We start from the raw sequence: 15,862 nt of genomic DNA on the forward strand, positions 1-15,862 counted from the left end.
GGTTAAGTACGATAAGTTACAGCATGTATTTTGGGGAATAAATAAGTAAACAGAATGGAAAAATGGCCCCTTACATCTGCATTTTAGGAAAAAAGGAAAAAACTCATGTTAATAAAAAAATGCATGTAGGCCCAAACTAATAAACATCAAACTAAGATTTTCATTTTTCTAAGAAAGCAGAAGTTAGAAATTCTACATCTACAGTATGAAAATCCTTTGTTACACCACTGAAAAAGCATGGAAATAGAAATCAGAAAAAAGTGTGTTGTTTTAATTATCCACCATGATCAAGTAGGCTTCATGCCAGGGATGCAAGGGTGGTTCAACATATGAAAGTCTGTCAATGTAATGCACCATATAAACAAACTCAAAGAAAAAAAAAACACATGATCATCTCACTAGATGCAGAAAAGGCATTTGACAAAATCCAACACCCCTTCATGATAAAGGTCTTGGAGCGATCAGGAATACAGGGAACATACCTAAACATAATAAAGGTAATTTACAGCAAGCCAACAGCTAACATCAAATTAAATGGAAAAGAAACTCAAAGCGATTCCACTAAAATCAGGAACGAGGCAAGGCTGTCTGCTCTCCACATACTTATTCAATATAGTACTTGAAGTTCTAGACAGAGCAATAAGACAACATAAGGAAATTAAGGGGATAAATTGGAAAGGAAGAATTCAAGCTTTCCCTATTTGCAGATAACATGATAGGGTACTTGAGTGACCCCAAAGATTCAACCAAGGAACTGATACAGTTTATAAACTCCCTCAGCAACATAGCAGGATACAAGATCAACTCAAAAAAAATCGGTAGCCCTCATATATACAACTGACAAACAGGCTGAGAAGGAAATCAGACATAAATCACCCTTTACAATAGCCACAAATGATATAAAATACCTTGGGGTAACACTAACTAAGCAAGTGAAGGACCTATATGACAAAAACTTTAAGTCCTTGACAAAAGAATTTGAAGAAGATGTCAGAAAATGGAAAGATTTCCCATGCTCATGGATAGGAAGGACTAACATAGTAAAAATGGCAATTTTACCAAAGGCAATCTACAGATTCAATGCAATCCCCATGAAAATACCAACACAATTCTTCACAGACCTGGAAAGAATAATACTCAACTTATATGGAAAAACAAAAAACTCAGGATAGCCCAAAAAATCCTGTACAATAAAACAACCTCTGGTGGCATCACAATCCCTGACCTCAAGCTCTACTATAGAGCTACAGTAATAAAACAGCTTGGTATTGGCATAAAAACCGACATGTGGACCAATGGAATCGAAATGAAGATCCTGACATTAATCTGTACACCAATGAACATACAATTTTTGACAAAGAAGCTAAAAGTGTACAATGGAAAAAAGAAATCATCTTCAACAAATGGTGCTGGCATAACTGGATATCAATGTGTAGAATGCTGCAAATAGATCCATATCTATCACCATGCACAAAACTTAAGTCCAGGTGGATCAAGGACCTCAACATAAATCCAGCTACTCTGAACCTGCTAGAAGAGAAAGTAGGAAGTAGTCTTGAATGCATTGGCATAGGAGATCACTTCCTAAATATAACACCAGTAGCTCAGACACTGAGCGAAACAATCAATCAATGGGACTACTTGAAACTGAGAAGCTTTTGTAGAGCAAAGGATATGGTCAACAAGGCAAAGCGACAGCCTACAGAATGGGAAAAGGTCTTCACCAACCACACATCTGACAGAGAGCTGATATCCAAAATATATAAGAAACACAAGAAATTATACATCAAAATGCCCAACAGTCCAATTAAGAAATGGGCTATAGAACTAAACAGAGAATTCTCAACAGAGGAAACTCAAATGGCTGAAAGATATTTAAGGAATTGCTCAACATCCCTAATCATTAGGGAAATGCAAATCAAAACAACTCTGAGATACCACCTTACACCTGTCAGAATGGCTAAGATCAAAAACACTGAAGACACCTTATGCTGGAGAGGATGTGGAGCTAGGGGAACTCTCCTCCACTGCTGGTGGGAATACAAGCTTGTGCAACCACTTTGGAAATCAATATGATGCTTTCTTAGAATATTGGGGAATTAATCTCCCCCAAGAGCCAGCTATACCACTCTTGGGCATATACCCAAGGAATGCTCAATCATTCCACAAGGGCACTTGCTCATCTATGTTCATATCAACATTGTAATAGCCAGAACCTGGAAACAACCTAGATGCCCTTCAACTGAAGAATGGATAAATAATTGTGGTACATATACACAATGGAATACTACTCAGCAGAGAAAAATAATGACATCATGAGGTTTGCAGGCAAATGGATGGATCTAGAAAAAATCATCCTGAGTGAGGTAACCCAGACTCAGAAAGACAAACATGGTATGTACTCACTCATAGGAGGATACTAGATGTGGAACAAAGATGACCGGACTGCTACTCACAGCACCAGGGAGGCTATCTGGAAAACAGAACCCCAAGAAAGACACGGGGATCTCTCAAGGACAGAGAAATGGATGAGATCTACATAAGCAAACTTGAGGTGAGAAGGGGTAATGAACGTAAGGGTCGAGGGAAAGAGAGCTTAGGGGAGCTGGAGATCCAGCTGGATCAAGAACAGAGAGGGAGAACAAGGAATAAAAGACCATGATAAATGAAGACCCCATGGGAATAGAAAGAAGCAAAGTGCTAGAGAGGCCCACAGAAATCCACAAAGATACCCCCACAATAGACTGCTGGCAATGGTCCAGAGACAGTCGGGACTGACCTACTCTGGTGATGGGATGGACAAACACCCTAATAGTGCTAGAAACCCCATCCAACGACTGAGGGTTCTGGATGCAGAGATCCATTGCCAGGCCCCGGGTGGAGCTCCGGGAGTCCAGTTGGTGAGAAAGAGGAGGGTTTATATGAGTGAGAATTGTTGAGACCCAGGTTGGATAAAGCACAGGGACAAATAGCCAAACGAATGGAAACACATGAACTATGAACCAATGGCTGAGGGGCCCCCAACTGGATCAGGCCCTCTGAATAGGTGAGACAGTTGATTAGCTTGATCTGTTTGGGAGGCATCCAGGCAGTGGGACCAGGTCCTGTGCTCATTGCATGAGTTGGCTGTTTGAAACCTGGGACTTATGCAGGACGCTTGGCTCAGCCTGGGAGGAGGGGACTGGACCTGCCTGGACTGAGTCTACCAGGTTGATCTCAATCCTCGAGGGAGTCTTTGCCCTGGAGGAGATGGCAATGTGGGGTGTACTGGGGGGAAGGGGAAGGCCGGGGGAGGGGGGAGAACAAGGGAATCCGTGGCTGATATGTAGAATTAAATTATCTTGTAAAATAAAATAAAATAAAATTTAAAAAAAGAAAAAAAGTGTGTTGTTTTGCATATCACTGAAACAGCAAAATATTTGTAATTCAATAAAGAGATAGACAAGAAAATGTTATGAAAACAGAGGATAGGTCTAGTTCAAACTGTAGAGGGAATTGAAAAGGACAAAGGTAAAAAAAAATTAGTTATGGAAAGCAAATCCTTGATTATCACAGAAATTTGATACCAGGGGTTGGAGAGTTCCTTTAGTGGTTAGACGCACATGCCGCTCTTCTGGACCTGGTTTTTTTTTTTTTTTTTTTTTTTTTTTTTTTTTTTTAAATGGTGAAAAAGTATATTTAGAATTAGCCAGCTGGACATAGTTTAGATGATCCCAAATTTGTTGGCAACATCCAGAACATCCAGAGCATCATAGTCAGGAGCCAACCGAACATGCACCTTCTTCTCTCCATCAGGCCTTATGAGGGCATTGACTTTGGCCACCTCAATGTCACAGAATTTCTTCACAGCCTGTTTGATCTGGTACTTGTTGGCCTTGACATCCACAATGAACACTAGTGTGTTGTTGTCTTCTATCTTCTTCATGGCTGACTCAGTGGTCAGGGGAATTTGAGGACCTGAGTTTTAACCCAGCATCCATGTCAGGCAGCTCACAACCACATGTAACTCCAGCTCCAGATCATTGGGCACTCATCGGCACCTGCACTTACGTGCATATCTCTATGCAGACACACTCACATGCATAACTTAGAAAATAAGGTAAAATTTAAAAAGTGAAAATCGGTATGGTGTTAAATGCTTTTATTCATTAGCAATGGAGCGTATAAAAATATAGATCTGATGTGAATATATAGTTCTTTGGGCTGAGGATTAGTTTATAGTGAGTGCTATCCACAAAGTGGAATTATTGTGCCGGGCAGTGGTGGCACACGCCTTTAATCCCAGCACTCGGGAGGCAGAGCCAGGCGGATCTTCATGAGTTTGAGGCCAGCCTGGTCTACAGAGTGAGATCCAAAAGAGGCACAAAGCTACACAGAGAAACCCTGTCTCGAAAAACCAAAAAAAGAAAAAAAAAACCACAAAGTGGAATTATGCCTTGGCAGAGGTATTGAGGTATGAAAAAGGAATAAGTGAAATAGGCCTAGTTCAAACAGGCAAATCCTGGTATATCACTAAGAAGAAGCCTGGCAAAGGTGTAGTGTACATTTGGCTTTAAGACTTTGTCCTGTTTGCCAGGACTGATGGTTTCTCTTCCTGTCGTTCCTTTTCTTCATTTTTCTTTTGCAAAATTTCATATATATTCTTTTCTCTATTCAGAATATTTATGTATTTTTAGTCTACAACATAAAGATCATGTTATTATATTTGTATACACCTATACAATATACTTAATCATATCCATTACAAATATAACCTTCCCTTCTCCTCTTTCCATCTTTTGGTGGTCATATTTCTCTCCAAATTGTCCTTCCTTCTATGTGCACGAATTCTTATACTTAAAAGTGGAGGTGATATTGGCATTTTCAAGTCTTGCATATTTTAAATAACATGATGATTTTGAAAAATAGATGCATACAGAATATGTTCAACAACTAAATTTTTGTCACGTTAAATAAATCTTAATACATTTGGCTTCTTGGACGTCTCAGAAAATCTAAGTCATACTGAGTGAGTGGTTGAAGAAAATATAAATATGCTTTAAAATTAAAAGGTTTTGGTTAAATTTGGATTTGCAATTAAAATAGATCTGCAGGTCTACTGAAATTGATATATACAAAACCTGATTTGTTGTAATATATTAGAACTTGATGGAAAATCTCTAATAAAACTGATTTTCAAAGCCTCTTGGAATTTTATATTATAAAACCTTCTCCTTATTCCAAGATATTTGCACATTTTTCATTTCTAATCTTATGGCTGAAGGAAAAAAATATGCACTTTGCAATTTATAGTACACAAAATATTTTGTGTGTTTTAATGGAAATTAAGGTCATTCTAGCTGGGAACTAAGATGGTTAAATTCCTTTGTTCTGCTAAAAAGTTTAGACAGTATTATTTTACACATAGTACCTGGATAACAATAAACAGTTGCTCTGCAGCATATATTAAAAACAAATTAAGTTTTCAAAATACTTACCAGGCATTGCTTTGTTTTGAGAGCATAATTTGTTTTTAATGCATGTATTTAACAGAGTATTCTCTTTTCCTTTTTGAATAGATGTAGATTGCTTTTACTTTTGTACTGACCTAAATTAAAATTTTACTTACAACTGAGTACATCATTTTTTTATTTACTTAAGTTGCTTATTTAATCCAAATTAAAGTGTACGCCTAAGAAGCCCTTCCAAATAATGAGAAAGAAGCTTTATTTTAACAGAGATCAAGTACTTATATTTAAAGCTCATGTGAATTTTCTCCCTAGCAATTACCTGAAACCTGTCTCTGAGCTTTTGACATTAAACACTTAAGCGCTGTTTCTTGATTTTCAATTAGTATATTCACTATCCTACTCCATATTTGATAAGTTGATTAATGAATCACCAGAGCAATTTCAGTCCTGTCAAAATAATGGAGAAGCCATGCTATTTGTTCTTACTAACTAAATTTAAGATGTTAATTCAGCCTCCGAGGCAGAATTGTATGCTGGAATCGATTGCATGGAAGAATGTGGAGTGGGTGAAAAAGGGGGTAGGTGTCTTCTAAAAGGTGCTAGAAAAGATACTGGGAGAATAATTAGATGTGAACAGTCTTTAAAGCTTATAATATCCTTACAACTTTTTTTTAAATTCTATAATAATATTACATAATAATTTTACTTCAAAACTGCTATAAAACTTTGGTTCTTAAATGTCTTCCAATTTTTCCACATGCAAAGAACAGCTTTAATGATTTTGTTTGGACAATGAATGCCACCTCCCATTCCTCCAGGAGTCAATTATTCCTGCTGAAGCATTTGTTTGTTGTCACATATACAGGGGTTAGGTGACAGAAATCACAGGATTTCAAAAGATTTTTCAAGACAGAGAAAAAATTATTCTTTAAAGTACCATGGAGGCAAACATGAAAAAAAAAAAAAAAAACCTGCATGGGAAATCTGAGCCACTAATGAAAAATCTCTCCTTTCATGTTTCACAGAAGCAAATGAAATGTTGAAATACCGATGCTTAAAGGTTTAGAGTTGCCTGCAACAGCTTCTGTAGGAGATATCTCAGTCAGAAAGATGTCAGCTGAAATAGACTTTTGTCTTAGGGTCAGAATTACCAGTAATGCCTGTGAGAAGGTGAAATACCTTGGACTTTCCATGGTGGAAAACTGAAGAATTACATCATAGATATCACAAGTTTTACCAATCCCATAAACACAAAAACACTTTCAATGAATATGGACATTTTCAAAGTGTTATTTATCAGATTACTACTGGTTGGATTTTAGCTTTGAATCCTCAGAGATGTTCAAAAATCAAATTCTATAATTCAGTATTGTCACTATACTGCCATGAACAAAATTCTCCTCCTCTTTCAAATGTCTTGACAGAACCTGTAACCCAAAGGTGATGTTGACAGCCTTCAATGTCTGACTTCTGACATCCCAGCACTTCCGCCTGCAGAAACTAACATCCTTCACCTCTTCTATGAACATATGCCTATGGTCCTATCCTTCAGCAACACTGTTCTTGGTTGTCCTTGGTTACTTTAGTCTGTTCTTTATATTTGATGTAGTTCTTGCCCATTATGTTTTCTACTTAGCCCATCTCATCTTTATTTTTTCCAATGACTCTTTCTATCTCTTTTCTCTACTGGAAATGAGGGAGTGTGTCATTGCAAGAGAACAAGTCATCTGCACCTTGCCTCTGACTGCAATAAACATCGTTTTTCCAGAATTACTCTTCACAGTACCTGTTCAACCTGATCATATTTCCTGAAATGCCTCTTCATAAAAGAGCATCATGATGAGTTCTATCATTGTTATTATGATAGAATATTTTCTTGGTTTTGTAGTTCTTTTTATTGCACCACATTCACTCATTCATTAGAACCTTTAAATAAAAAAAAAACACATCCACTCATTCATTATAACCTGTTGAATGAAAAAAAAAAGAAATATAAATGGAAGGGAAGGATATGACATCTCCTAGGTATAGTGGAGGAGAAAGTTTATTGTAGATAAAGGGAGAGCATACATAGAGGCAGGGACATCTAGAAGATTCCAGAGTGGACAGGAGCAGAGTGTGCTGAGCCATATAGGGAGAAAGGAGGAGGAGAAGAGAGAGGGAAAACAGGCACAGCAGCCTGCTGTGGATATTGATCTCTCTGTAGCTGTGAATGTGTTGCTTTGATTTGGTTGATAAATAAAATGCTGATTGGCCAGTAGCCAGGCAGGAAGTATAGTATAGGCAGGACAAGCAGAGAGGAGAAGTCTGGGAAGTAGAAGGCTGAGTCAGGAGATGCTGCCAGCCGCCACTGCCATGAGAAGTAAGATGCAAAGTACTGGTAAGCCACAAGCCATATGGCAACTTATAGATGAATAGAAATGGGTTAATTTAAGATATAAGAACTAGATAGCGAGAAGCCTGCCATAGCCATACAGTTTGTAAATAATATAAGCCTCTGTGTGTTTACTTGGGTCTGAGCAGCTATGAGACTGGCAGGTAGGAGATTTGTCCTGACTGCCGGCAGGCCAGGACACAGGAAAACTTCAGCCATATCAACCAGCAGGCCAAAGGTAGAAAAAGGGAAGGTAACCAAAATGGTTAGGTTATATAGGGAAGAGCCTCTGGGGAAATGGCAGCCCAGCCCCTGGACTGGAGCATTCAGGATAGAGACCAGAGTACACCAGTCATATGCGTGACTGCTGAACACTTTGATACATTAAGTAGGTACCTCAGCCATTTGTCCTGGGTTTGAAACTTAACACTGCTAAAATGGTCTGATTACTTATATTTCAAAATAAAAAGGTCCACAAGAGGCAATTATACTTGAAATGGAACAACTTGCAATATAACATTTTATTAAAAGAAACTTATACAGTTCTATTTTAAATTAGCATTACATATATAGGGCAATGAAATTTCAGTTTACACACAGAAATTGGTTTTCAATGATATGTTCCATTCTAGTTTTTAATTGTAGTGATAATAATGCACATTTTAGAGATGTCATGTGACCCTTTGATACATGTCCACATTACATAGTATATAATCAGGGTAAAGCTCACTAATTGCCCCAAACATTGGTCCTTAATCTTTTGGTTATAGTTTTTTTTCTAAACATAAACTAGAAGAAATATCCACTACTGTAATCAGTGACACAGGAATATGAAGAGTAACTAATTCTGATGTGACCAGTAAGGTTCCATGTAAGGAACAAGGGTTGGATGTCACTTCTGCAGAAAAGTCAGGAGACTGAAGTAGGAATCAAGGAGTACCAGAATTGACAGTGAATTTCCACAGCTGGTTATTGGTCAATTCATAAAGGGATTCACAGCTGCAATAGTGAATCTTCATGCAACAGAGGACTTTCAGAGACAAAGTCAATTCATGGTAAATGCAATTATGCAAAAAAAAAAACCTCTTCAACTAAGCAATTTAAATGTGAATGGATTTTTTTATATTACATAATAATTGTATTTTTAAGTTTTAAAGTAGTTTTAGGGTTATATCTATTTTAACATTCATCATATTTTAGGGTACATAAAATATGTATAGATGAATTTCTGTTATAGTTGGAATTTTTTTCATGATCTTATAGCATGAAGGAAGATAGTAAAAAATGCAGATTAGAGCAGGATTGGCTATGTGGGACTATGTGTTTGTCATTCAGAGGGTCATTGTCCTAGTCCTAATGTCTCCGGTTTTTGATAAAAATTGTCCATAATAATTATTGAATGCACTTTTGCTCAATACATGTCTACCATATTAAATCAAAACTTTTATAAAGGATAAATCATGTAATGGTCTATTTACTAATAGTTTGAATCTTATTATGTGATATGGAATTAATGCATGTATATTAAATGTACCTGGAAACATTTCTGTGACTTTAAAAATACGTTCCACTTTTTAGTACTTGGAAATAGATAAAAAAATTTCCCCTTAGCTGCTTTAATTTTATACTCTACTTTCTGCAAAGGAGAAGACACATTCCATCTTGAAGTTCTCATTGAAGGATGTGAGCATGCCTGACATTTCCAACACAGCTGATATTAACTAGGCTCTGTGTCAGTTGTTATCAGTATTCGTCATGATGGTTTGAAGAATGTTTAGCAATGGCATCAGGTGCAGAGGATTCTATTGCATACTTAAGTGACTCTAAATAATATTTTGCAGTTTGTTTCCAAAAACATGTTTACATTCTGAAAAGAGTTCAAACATATGTACACAAGTGTGTGGAAATACCAGATATGCTAAATAAATGTGCGAATGAACTTGTAAGATGTTGAAAACCAAAACCAAATTCTTATTTTGGAACTTCACCATGGCTTAAGATATAAAATCAATAGCTTAAAATATTAAAAAGTCATTTGCAATTCATACTGAAGCCTTTATCTCTGTTGTAGGTATTTTTCAAAGCTGTGTACATCAGAGGAGAAAAAAAATATGGCCTTAGACTAAATGTGGCTTTGCTGCTACTGGCTGGAGAAAAACTTTGAAATTGGAGTATTTTCTACTCAGTGTGTTCTTCCTTTGTCCATTCTTTATAGCACCAGGGGCACTGTCTTCAAGGTACAACAGTGACCCCATGTTTAAAAAGTCAAGAACCACAAAACCGTACATTGGGATAAGAAAAAGTTGTGGTGAACAGTTTAATTATCTAATGATTTTTTTTCTTGAAGTGTATGACAAAATCTTTATTTAAATACAACTTAATAAAAAAGTCATCCTTTAGCAAACTTTGGACTGACTGTACATGAGATGATGTCTGAAACATGAATAGTAAAACTCAGAGGCACGGAATGCACATTGTTAGGGGAATACATATCATTTCCTTATAATTTAAGTGGAGTCTCCACAGTGAACTGTAATAAAATGTACTGAAAGCTGGCAAGTAACTATAGCAGAATAAAATACATGTTAGATTTAATTGACTTTAGAAATTCAGTTTCATTAATTTATAATTAAATTAGACCCTGGTATTTGGGAAAATATTTTTTTCTGGTGAAACAATTGCAAAGTGATATGTTCTCATATTACCTCAGTATTGGAGAAGTGTTTACATATCTACATATCTGGCAATGAATAATATAAGGGTTTTATTAAAAGGGGAACTTTTTTGGCCTGTACAAGAAACCAAGATTTTAAACACAATAATTATAGCTACATTTTAAGCACACCCATGTAAATGTTAAATATCATTGCTTCTTTTTAAAAAGCCATGTATTTAGTTACTGATTTACCTACCATGCCAACAGAGTCCACTATCTTCACTCAAGATTATTTATTTTTCTTGCTGTTTTTGAGACAGGGTCTTATACTGTAGTCCTAGTGTTCCTGGAAATCGGTATGGAGAGCAGACAGATCTCAAACTTACAGAGAACATCCTGCCTCTGCCTCCCCAGTGCTAGGATTAACAACATGTGCCACTCTGCCCAGCTCACTCAAGATAATTTAATTCCCTTATTTTGTCCTTGTTTGTTCAGATTATGTTAATTTTAATTTTATCAGATTTCTAAAAATATCAATAGTATCTAATCTATAGATCTAATCTATAGATTAGATACTATTGATATTTTTAAAGTAAGGAAGAAAAAAATCATGTCTAGGACATGATTATTTCACAACATTCCACTCTGACCTTTGGTTGTTTCAGTCTTTCTTCCCCTTCTTCCTCTACAACAGTCTCTAAGCCTTCGGAGGGAGAATGTGTGACACAGATATCCCATGTAGCACTGAGCACTCCTCATTCCATTATTCTCTACAGGAAGACCAGTAGTGAGTCTCTGTAACTGAAAGTTTTCCTGTGATCCTGCCTGGCTCCCACAGTGCCACAGTCCCAAATAAATACACAGAGGCTTATATTAACTACAAACTGTATGACCTAGTGGCCCAGGTTTCTCTCTAGCTAGCTCTTACATCTTAAATTAACCCATTTCTATAAAGCTATACTTTGCCACATGGTTTGTGGCTTTCCAGTACTTTATATCTTGCTTCTTCTGGTGGCGGCTAGCAGCATCTCCTCTCTCTGCCTTTCTCTTTCCTCTCCCTCTGGTTGGACTGTCCTGTCTAATCTAACTCTGCCTTACCATTGGCCAAACAGCTTGATTTGCTGGCCAAACAGTCAGAGCAACACATATTCACAGCATACAGAATGATATCACTCATCAAGTCTCTGTGGTGATGAAGGAAGCTTCCTTGAGTTGGGATGAGAGTTACACTATTCAGTGGGTATATAGGTAAGTACTTAGAAAACAGTTACATATTATGCCCTTTTAGCAAAATAAAAGTAGTAGGGCCCCTAATTTCCTTAACCAAGGGTTCTTAGGAATCTTATTTTCTCCTTTTTATTCAAACTCAGACTGCAGCCTATGGGTTTATGTTGTCCACACCCAGGGAGGGGCTTTCCTCCTGAGGTAAACATCACAGCAAATACTTCCAGACAAATTCGGAGGTGAGTTGACAGCGATCATTAACTACTACATTATAATATGTCGTGCAATAAATCATCTCATTAATTCTAAGCATATTTTAATCTTTATATGTCTACTATGGTAAGGTTTCATCAACAGAAACCTGCAAATCACCAATAAAGAATTCATAATGTACAAATTAGATTGATTTTTGAAATTTTGAATGGACATCTTTGAGACATAGGTAGCAAATGCTATTCTCTAAAATTATGTTTAGGTTTTTTGTGATGGATTTCTGCTTAGTTATAACCAGAAGCTTATAGCTTTTAATTTCTGTCATTGGAATAGAGAATGATGGAGTTTTTTTATTGTTGTTTGTTTGTTTTAAACAAGAAGCAAAATCTTAATTCCAGGGTTCTGGTATGAAATTATGGTTTTGTGACACTTACAAATAAATACATTTTATCTTGCTAAGCGTTTTCAACATGCAAATACTTAACTGAGAGTATGGCAAGTTCTCTTTTATCCCATTCTTCGGAGAAGAGCCCCTATTCTGACAACCTTGATTAGTTTTGTGCATTTGTTACTGATATACATATGTTAGATGTGTTGGCTTATTTCCATGTTGCTATTAATTCTATTTTATAATTATTAAGATTTATTTAGTCTCTAATTAATGCTCTATTTTCTTAATTAAAAATCTTTTTGAGTACCTTACCACTGAGCATGCCACATAGTAGTTTGTTTTGTTTCCTCAGGCTCCTGTAGTGGTTATATTTTATTGCACTATCTTGATTGTAAGGAGAAAAAAATCACAGCAGTAAAAAAAAACATTTTATCAATTCACTTTAATGGTACATACTGTAGCTAGAGTTTTCCTGCCTTGCCCACAGTCGGGACAAATCTCTATCACTTGCCAGTCCCACAGCCGCTCAGACCCAACCAAGTAAACACAGAGACTTATATTGCTTACAAACTGTATGGCCATGGCAGGCTTCTTGCTAACTGTTCTTATAGCTTAAATTAATCCATTTCCATAAATCTATACCTTGCCACGTGGCTCGTGGCTTACCGGCATCTTCGCATGCTGCTTGTCATGGCAGTGGCTGGCAGTCTCCCCCTTCCTTCCTGTTCTTTCAATTCTCCTCTCTCTTAGTCCCACCTATACTTCCTGCCTGGCCATTGGCCAATCAGTTTTATTTATTGACCAATCAGAACACATACAGACCATCCCATAGCATACATATTATTAAATTAGTAGCAGCTGTTGATCACCTAGCTGAAATATCATTAGATTTCTCTGCTCTGATGTGACATTACAGTGATCCCTTTCTTTCTCTCATCTTATCACACCCTCTTTAGAGTAAGCCACTGAACCAATCATGTACTTAAGAAGAAGATAACTTTTCTTAGCTTCATGTATGGTGGGAGAACTACATACATTATTTTTAAATATTCTTGTGGATTCCTAGGAGTTTCTATGGCATCAGGTTTCTCCTTAACCCTGAAATGCCTCCTCCATCAAGACGTTTTCTTCATTATTCTCCCCCTTCATCCCATACCTAAACCTTCTCCTGTGACCAGCTCATCCAAGTGGTTCCCTCAATTTCCCATCCTCCCATCCCCTACCCCCACCCCTGTCCCCTGTTTGTCCAGGAGATCTCTTCTATTTCCCCTTCCCAGGAAAATCCATCCATTGTAGGTTAGTTATCCTAAACTTTATTTCTAATATCCACTAATGAGTGAGTACATACCATGTTTGTATTTCTAGGTCTGAGTTATCTCACTTTCTAGTTCTATCCATTTGCCTGCAAATTTCATGAGGTCATTGTTTTTTACAGCTGAGTAATACTCCATTGTATTATTGTACTACATTTTACTTATCTATTCTTCAGTTGAGGACTATCTATGTTGTTTTCAGGTTCTGGCTATTATGAATAATGCTGCTTATTAATATAGTTGAGCAAATGTCCTTGTGGTATTACTAAGCAACATTTAGGTAAATGCCCAAGATTGGTATAGTTTGGTCTTGAGGTAGATTGATTCCTAATTGTCTGAGAAACTGCCATATTGATTTTCAAAGTGGCTGTACAAGTTTGTGCTCCCACTAGCAGTGGAGGAGTGTTCCCTTACTCCACATCCTCTCCAAAATAAGCTGTCATCAGTGGAAGACCCCTAGCCATAGTGGAGATGGTGCCTGAACTGGTAGCTATCTACTGTAATCAGATTGGTGACTAACCTAACTGTCATCACAAAGCCATTGTCCAGTAAGTAATGCAAGCATATGCAGAGATCCACAGCCAAGCACTCCAGGAGTCGTGCTGAAGAAAGGGAAGAGGGATTGCAAGAGCCAGGGGGGTCAAGGTCATGAAGAGGGAACCCACAGAGACAGCTGACCTGAGCTCATGGGAGCTCATGGACTCTGGACTAACAGTTAGGGAGCCTATATAGGACCAACCTAGACCTTCTGCATGTATGTGACAGTTGTGTAGCTTGGTCTGTTTGTAAGGCTCCTAGCAGTGAGATCACTACCTGTCCCTGGGACTTAGCTAGCTTTTGGGAATCTCTTCCCCATGCTGGATTACCTCACCAATGCTTGATGCAGGGGAAGGAACTTGATCCTACGTCAACTTGATGTGTCATGCTTTGTTCAAGCCCATAAGAGGTCTGCCCCTTTCTGAATGGAGAGGGAGGAGGAATTGATAGGGAAGGGGGCTGATGGGAGGCAGGGGAGGGGAGAAGTAGTGGGAGGAGAGGACAGAGGGGAAACTGTAGTAAGTATGTAAAATAAATAGAAAATGTTAATTAAATAAAATTTATAAAAGAATGTCCAAATTAAAAAAAAATATTTCTAAATATTGTGTTTGGTCATTGCTACCATTCTCTGCCTTCTATCTATTTATTTAATCAATAATTTATTTTACTATAATGAATACTAGGTACATTTACTTTATAAATACAACCTTAAACTATAAAATTTTATAAAACCTTGCATTATAAATTGATTATAGATCACTTCAACTTTACATATTTGGCTGGTCAGGACACATAAGTTTTGGCCACTTGGACTTTTTCCATTGGCTTCTTTACCATCTGACTATAACATTTCATTTGGAGTTCTTTGTTCTGGTGCTATGAAGTTCTCTGGGAAGCTTGCACATTTCTTTACCGACTCCTATAACCAGCCATTACTTCAGGGTTTTTAGATTATTTCACTGGAACACGGCATGAGACAACAATGTCTAGAACCTAGACTTGCTATTTGCTAGTCTGATTTCACTTCATTTAACACTCATCTTACAGCATAAGGGCATATATGTGTATATATTCCAAAACATACATGTATTTATACATTTTTTTTAAAAAAATAGATATATGAAAATATATGTAGTAATAGCCACTATACATGAATTGATATATCCATTTTGAGATGGATCCTTAAGCCTTTTTCTTCTAAGTCTTCTCCAAATTCCTCCCAATATCATCTACCTTCTATTTCCATTACTATCTTAACTTTGAAATTGAATTTGAATATATGTGTAGCATACACAAACAGTTTTACCACATGCCAGTACATTGTATGTCATCTATATAGCTCTCTTAATTTTCCAACCCCCTCAGACTTCTGTGATTATTGATTTCGATTCTATTTCTGTTATTTTATTGCCTTTTCCAAAAAAAGTCAAATGTAGCAGGGTCCTGTGCTGTTGTTCCCTTTGGGGGAGGGGGACAAGTAGGCACAGAGTCAACAACAGAGACTCTGGGAGAATGCTGAAACAACAATCTCAGTTTATTCAGGAAGAGGCAAGCCTTATATACCCTGCACCCTACTCTGAGGGGTAGGGGAGGTCTGATGAATATGCATCTGCTGGTGTGACATGGCTGCTTCTCACTGGTCCAGGTCATTTCCAGATCACGTCTCAGGGTCTGTTGCTAAGGCCCTTAGACAGAACCAGGTTG

The sequence above is a fragment of the Peromyscus leucopus genome, chromosome 11 (genome assembly GCF_004664715.2).
Source record: "Peromyscus leucopus breed LL Stock chromosome 11, UCI_PerLeu_2.1, whole genome shotgun sequence".
Lineage (NCBI taxonomy): Eukaryota > Metazoa > Chordata > Mammalia > Rodentia > Cricetidae > Peromyscus > Peromyscus leucopus.